Source organism: Leuciscus leuciscus (genome assembly GCF_965113295.1).
Source record: "Leuciscus leuciscus genome assembly, chromosome: 1".
In the NCBI taxonomy this organism is placed as follows: Eukaryota; Metazoa; Chordata; class Actinopteri; order Cypriniformes; family Leuciscidae; genus Leuciscus; species Leuciscus leuciscus.
The window spans coordinates 71924847-71930846 of NC_138725.1; positions in this window are offsets into that span (position 1 = coordinate 71924847).

Sequence of the window (6000 nt, forward strand, 5' to 3'; positions counted from 1 at the left end):
GTAATACCGTAGTAAAATATTTTCAGAATCTAAAAAATTAAATACTATCAAAACAATTAGATGTAGCTGAACACATACAGGTATTAATCTTTCAGTTTCATCACCATCTATAAAAAGGGGAAACTTGGGGGAAATGTGTACTGTACTGTAAACAATGACCATGTGACATAAAATGCTGTGAATTCTGAACAACAGAAAACAGCAGAAATATGTTAGAATTCTACCCGTTATTTGTGTGTTTTTTTATTTAACGTGTGTTTTTGGGGGGTAAAACCTTTTCTAGTGTTCTGGAAGAATGAGTTGATCTGAGAATGAAGTTTCAGTGCATTTTGAATGTGAAATGAACTGCTGTCAAGCTGTAAGTTGGTTTGGAGAAGATATCATGGTCTTTTAACCTGATATCATTTAAGACATCATTTAAGACTGTGGTATAAATGATTGAATGATTTAACCATAACTCATTACTATCCTTGATATTCTAAAATAGGTATTTTTCATGTGTATGTAGACTAGGGTGTGTGATATTGAGTTGTTGCACTTCCCCCCCACACGCAATTTACATATCAATGCAGGAAGGCCTTAAAGGCCAGTGTTTTTCTTAGGTGAGAAAACTGGCCAACAACCCCCAGAGTAGTGTTACCAATATCTGTGCAACTTCTCAAATACACTAGAATAAACTAGAGAAAACGCTGGGATTTACCCTGCCAAATTTATTTTGTAAAGTTTTCTTTTGTAAAAATGTATTTAAAAAATAAATAAAACAAGAATTACACTATCTACTGTTCACTGCAGTTAATGTTACATTATCCACGTTTACAATACTGTACAAAAATATGAAACTGAGATTAACACTTGTATAGGTGTTTAGTTAAATATATATTTTTTTGTTTTTGTTTTTTTTAGATTCAGAATTTAAATATTAGGTTTTGAACATCAGTTTTGATTAGAGAATGTAAACATCTGCAAATTGGCCTGTATAGAACATAAATGTCTGTTGGTGTTTGTGTTAAGTTAGAAATAATTTTTTTTTTTGCCAAAGCAATAATAAATGATCCACAGTTTGGCTCACATAAGCTCCGTTCACACAGAGATTCCGGAAAATACACCTTGCACAATTCTGAAATCAGTAGTATATATTATAATATAATATTTAAATATAAAATCTTGTTTACTTGTTTAGCACTATGTTTACAATGAAACTAAATTAATGATTATTCCAAACACAAATAAAATGTAAGTTTCCCAATTCTAAAGTCACTTTTTCAAAACTCTCTTCACACAGTGATCACACCTTCCGTCTATGTGAGCTAAACTGTGGATCACTGCTTTGAAAGATGTCATTGAATGCATTTTGTTCCATTTACATTAATTATTCTTAAACACAAACACCAACAGAACTTTATGTTCTATACAGGCTAATTTGCACGTTTACATACTCTTTTTAAAACTGTTAATAATAATAGTACTGTTAAACTGTTAAAAATTAATTTCAGTAATATCACATTGAAATAGATATTCTGATTCTAAAATATAATAATATCAAAATAATTAGATGTAAGTGTTAGTCTTTCATTTTCATCACCATCTATACAAAAGGGGAAACTTAGGAATATTTTAGTACAGTAATGTTAAAAAGTTAGTTTGTTAGTATACTTTACTTTATTGTCCTTTTTCAGGAAATTTGTCTTGGACTCAAAGCTGCATTAGTACACAACATATACATACACACACAAACCAAAAAGAGTTTAAAACTACATATATGTATAACTACATCTTGCTATTTAACATATTAATAGATACTCTAACGGTTCCTCTTACTCAGTGGGACTCTATACCGTCTCCATGATGGCGGAAGCTGATACATTGGAAATAAAACATGGCTTGAATCACTCACTATTGTCTGTGCAATTTTTTAAAAAAAAGACATGCAAGCTGTGATTTTAATTGGACCGAAAGATTGCCATATGAAGTTTGCATCCTATAATTTAAAAGACTACCTAAAACGGCATAATGAAATAATTGCATAATTCTCTGATTTACACCAAACAGCCTAAGTCTTCTTAAAAAAATACAATCGTTGCCGGAATTTTGAACAAAGATAATCAATGTTGGCTTTCCAAGTAAATGAACGATCAATGACCACACCTAGATACTTATAGGTATCCACCTGCTCAATATTATCATAGATGATAACTGGGCTGTAATCAAAAAGGATTATGTAACATCAACTGCAGTGAATTATAAACAGTAGATAGTGTCATTCTTGTTTTATGAAAGCATTTTACAAAAGAAAACATTGTGTAATGCTCCTGTTGTTTGTGTTTTTTTGTTTTATGTGTGACAAAGTGTATCACTAAGTGTATGGGTGAAACCTTTTCTAATGTTCTGGAAGAATGAGTTGATCTGAGACATGAAGTTTCAGTGCATTTTGATTGTGAAATGAACTGCTGTCAAGCTGTAAGTTGGTTACTGGTTGTTGGCCAGTTTTCTCACCTAAGAAAAACACTGGCCTTTAAGGCCTTCCTGCATTGATATGTAAATTGCGTGTGGGGGGGAAGTGCAACAACTCAATATCACACACCCTAGTCTACATACACATGAAAAATACCTATTTTAGAATATCAAGGATAGTAATGAGTTATGGTTAAATCATTCAATCATTTATACCACAGTCTTAAATGATGTCTTAAATGATATCAGGTTAAAAGACCATGATATCTTCTCCAAACCAACTTACAGCTTGACAGCAGTTCATTTCACATTCAAAATGCACTGAAACTTCATTCTCAGATCAACTCATTCTTCCAGAACACTAGAAAAGGTTTTACCCCCCAAAAACACACGTTAAATAAAAAAACACACAAATAACGGGTAGAATTCTAACATATTTCTGCTGTTTTCTGTTGTTCAGAATTCACAGCATTTTATGTCACATGGTCATTGTTTACAGTACAGTACACATTTCCCCCAAGTTTCCCCTTTTTATAGATGGTGATGAAACTGAAAGATTAATACCTGTATGTGTTCAGCTACATCTAATTGTTTTGATAGTATTTAATTTTTTAGATTCTGAAAATATTTTACTACGGTATTACTGTAGAAGTGTTGCAAATGTCTGTGTCATTCAATGTTGTATTAATGCATTCAGTGACTACATCTTCCAAACTACATATTTCACTTAGACACAACCACTGCCAAAACTCAGAGCCCATTTTTATACACTCTTTTATACGCTCAAAACTGTTAAACATAATTGAAAGATCTTATAAACATTGAGATCTTTCAATTTAAATGAATTAATTTCTCACTTAAACACAAAGACCAACAGAACTTGATTTACTATACAGGCTTATTTGCACATGCTTACATATTATTTCCAAGACTGTGTTATTTATTTTAAAAACCTAAGCTAGACTGAAATGTGCAATATTTCTACCGTATACCACAAAGATATGTAATTTAAGTCCAAAGGGAAACTATGTTTTTATTGTATTTTTATTACTGCCAATGTCTGAGAGACCACAACCCATAAGATTGCTAAAGTAAAAAATGTGTACCGTTGGTTCATTAATGTTAAGTAATATTTTTGACTCGAACAAAATCACTTAATTGTCAATTTTTAGGTATTTGAAATGTACTATCATTAACTTTTGTAATGTTAATTTATATTATGTTATATATATGCACGGTAAAACTCTCTCCAATATGATATATACACATTATAATGCTTGATCTGTAGATAAAAGGCTGTGGATTTGCATAAAATGACTTTATTTTGTGTATTTGTATTTTATGTTTGTTGCTGTTTTAAAACGACTCGCTACCGTGTGCCTGTTCACACCACAAGGACTATGAATCGGCATCAAACGCACAATAACTGGAATTTAAAACTTCACTATGTGAAGAAACAAATGATCAATAAACTGTTGGACAGATATAGGCTACACTAGGATTTGTGCGCTCGAAATTTCTTCGCTTTGTGCCGTGAACTTTTAAATGCGCACTTGTGCAGCGCTGAACACTGTGACTCCATGTTGCTTTGAGCACATCATTCTGCACCCGCGATGCGCATACGCGCTTTGTGCGCTCTGTTTTGAAGCGTTTCATATTATCATGGTTTTTCCTATATTTTTTATACCTAGCCTGCACAATACATTTAAAATAAGCATAATTTAATTGTATATTATATTGTATGCACTAAAGCTGGTGAAAACCTATCTCAGGTCCACAATGTCAGATGACAGATTAAGCAATTTAGGTGTTCTAAGTATTGAGTCAAGGAGGGCAAAGGCCTTAAATCTAGATGAATTTGCTGATCTTTTTGCAAAAAAAACACAAAAATCGTAGAATGCAGTTAATGTGACTGATTCTGAATATGTAATGCAAATTTAAAAAATATAATGGCAATGCAAATACATTGTTGAATGATTGGTAATCATGGTATTTTGCCTGTTAATGCCTATAGTGCAGTGCAGAAAATGATATGACAACAATAAGGTCTAAACTGGCCCCTCTAACAGTACAACTGGCCCCAGCTTGCCCCCAGCTTGAATGTGAGGCTATATGTAAAGCAGAAAAGCGCAATATAAATAAAATGTATCATCATCATCATGTGATTATATTTACTACTTTTGTGAATAAATCTTGCTGCAGCATTTTGGACCAGTTGAAGGCGAGCGATTTGTGACTTGGAAATACCGCAATACAATGAGTTGCTGTAGTCTAAATGGGAAGTAATAAAAGCATGAACAGCCATCTCTAGTGTTTTGTCAGTTAGGAAGTGTTTAATTTTAGACAAAAGACGGAGTTGATAGAAACTAGATCCAGTTACTGAAGATATTTGTTTGTCAAAATTTAAAGGCCCATCTAAAAGCACACCCCAAACCTTTCTTACTTTGTCAAAAAAAAAAAAAAAAACTCAAATACTCATGAACATGTGAACACGTGATGATAAGTACGCATGTGACCATGTTATATACTTGTGCATGACCTGCCTGATCTCATGAAAATGCATCTCTATGGCACGCATTGTGTTTATCGTGCAATTTTTACGCGAAAATATATTTTTTTACATGCATATAATACGCACTTTATTGAGTGTAATACACACACATCCTACAAAACTAATCCTAACCAAACATATAATACATATTACATATTACACACCACTACTAAACCTACCCTAAACCCACCCATGCCTATCATATGCACGTATAAATTGCACAATAAACACAATGTGTGCTATAGAGACGCATTTAGTGTGACCGGGTTGGAATGACGTAACAATTTCACAAATTCACGTTTATGTTGTTTACATGCAGATGGTAAAGGCATCGTTTTCAAAATGAGTGATAAAAGGCATAATATATAATATACTATATAATATACTATATATACATAATGAAGACAGACTTCACTGCCAGTTCACTTCACTGTTCACACACACACACACACACTGTTCAAGTCCTCACTTGTATAGATAGACATCGTTCATTGAGTCCTCACTTGGCCAGTGTAGAGCGACATTGGTCTGTTAGTAATATAGACATGTATGTGTGAGTGCAATGGCACATAACAATGGCAAGTAAATTGTTAGGGACTGCATAACCAAGCATAGAAAGTATCTATGAAGGCCTATATATAAATATATATAACTTATAGTTACAAAATAAAGACATACTTAACTGTTCACACACACACACACACACAGTTCCATTGCAGGCTATTGTGAGTCCACTGTTGTATAGGTAGAGATCGTTCAGAGTTGAGATTCAATCTTGGCATGTTAAATTTTTTTAATTTTTTTAATTTTGATTTTTTTAAAGTTATATTATGAAAAAAATGATTTAATTTTTGTTTCTTCAAAATGACCAGATGCAGCAAGTCAACTCAAAAGTTTTGAATTAGATCTTAAAGAAAGGTCCACTGTTGGATGGTAACGAACGACATATGTTTGGTTGCATTTAAATTGAGCAATATTTCAAACACTGACTTTCTCTG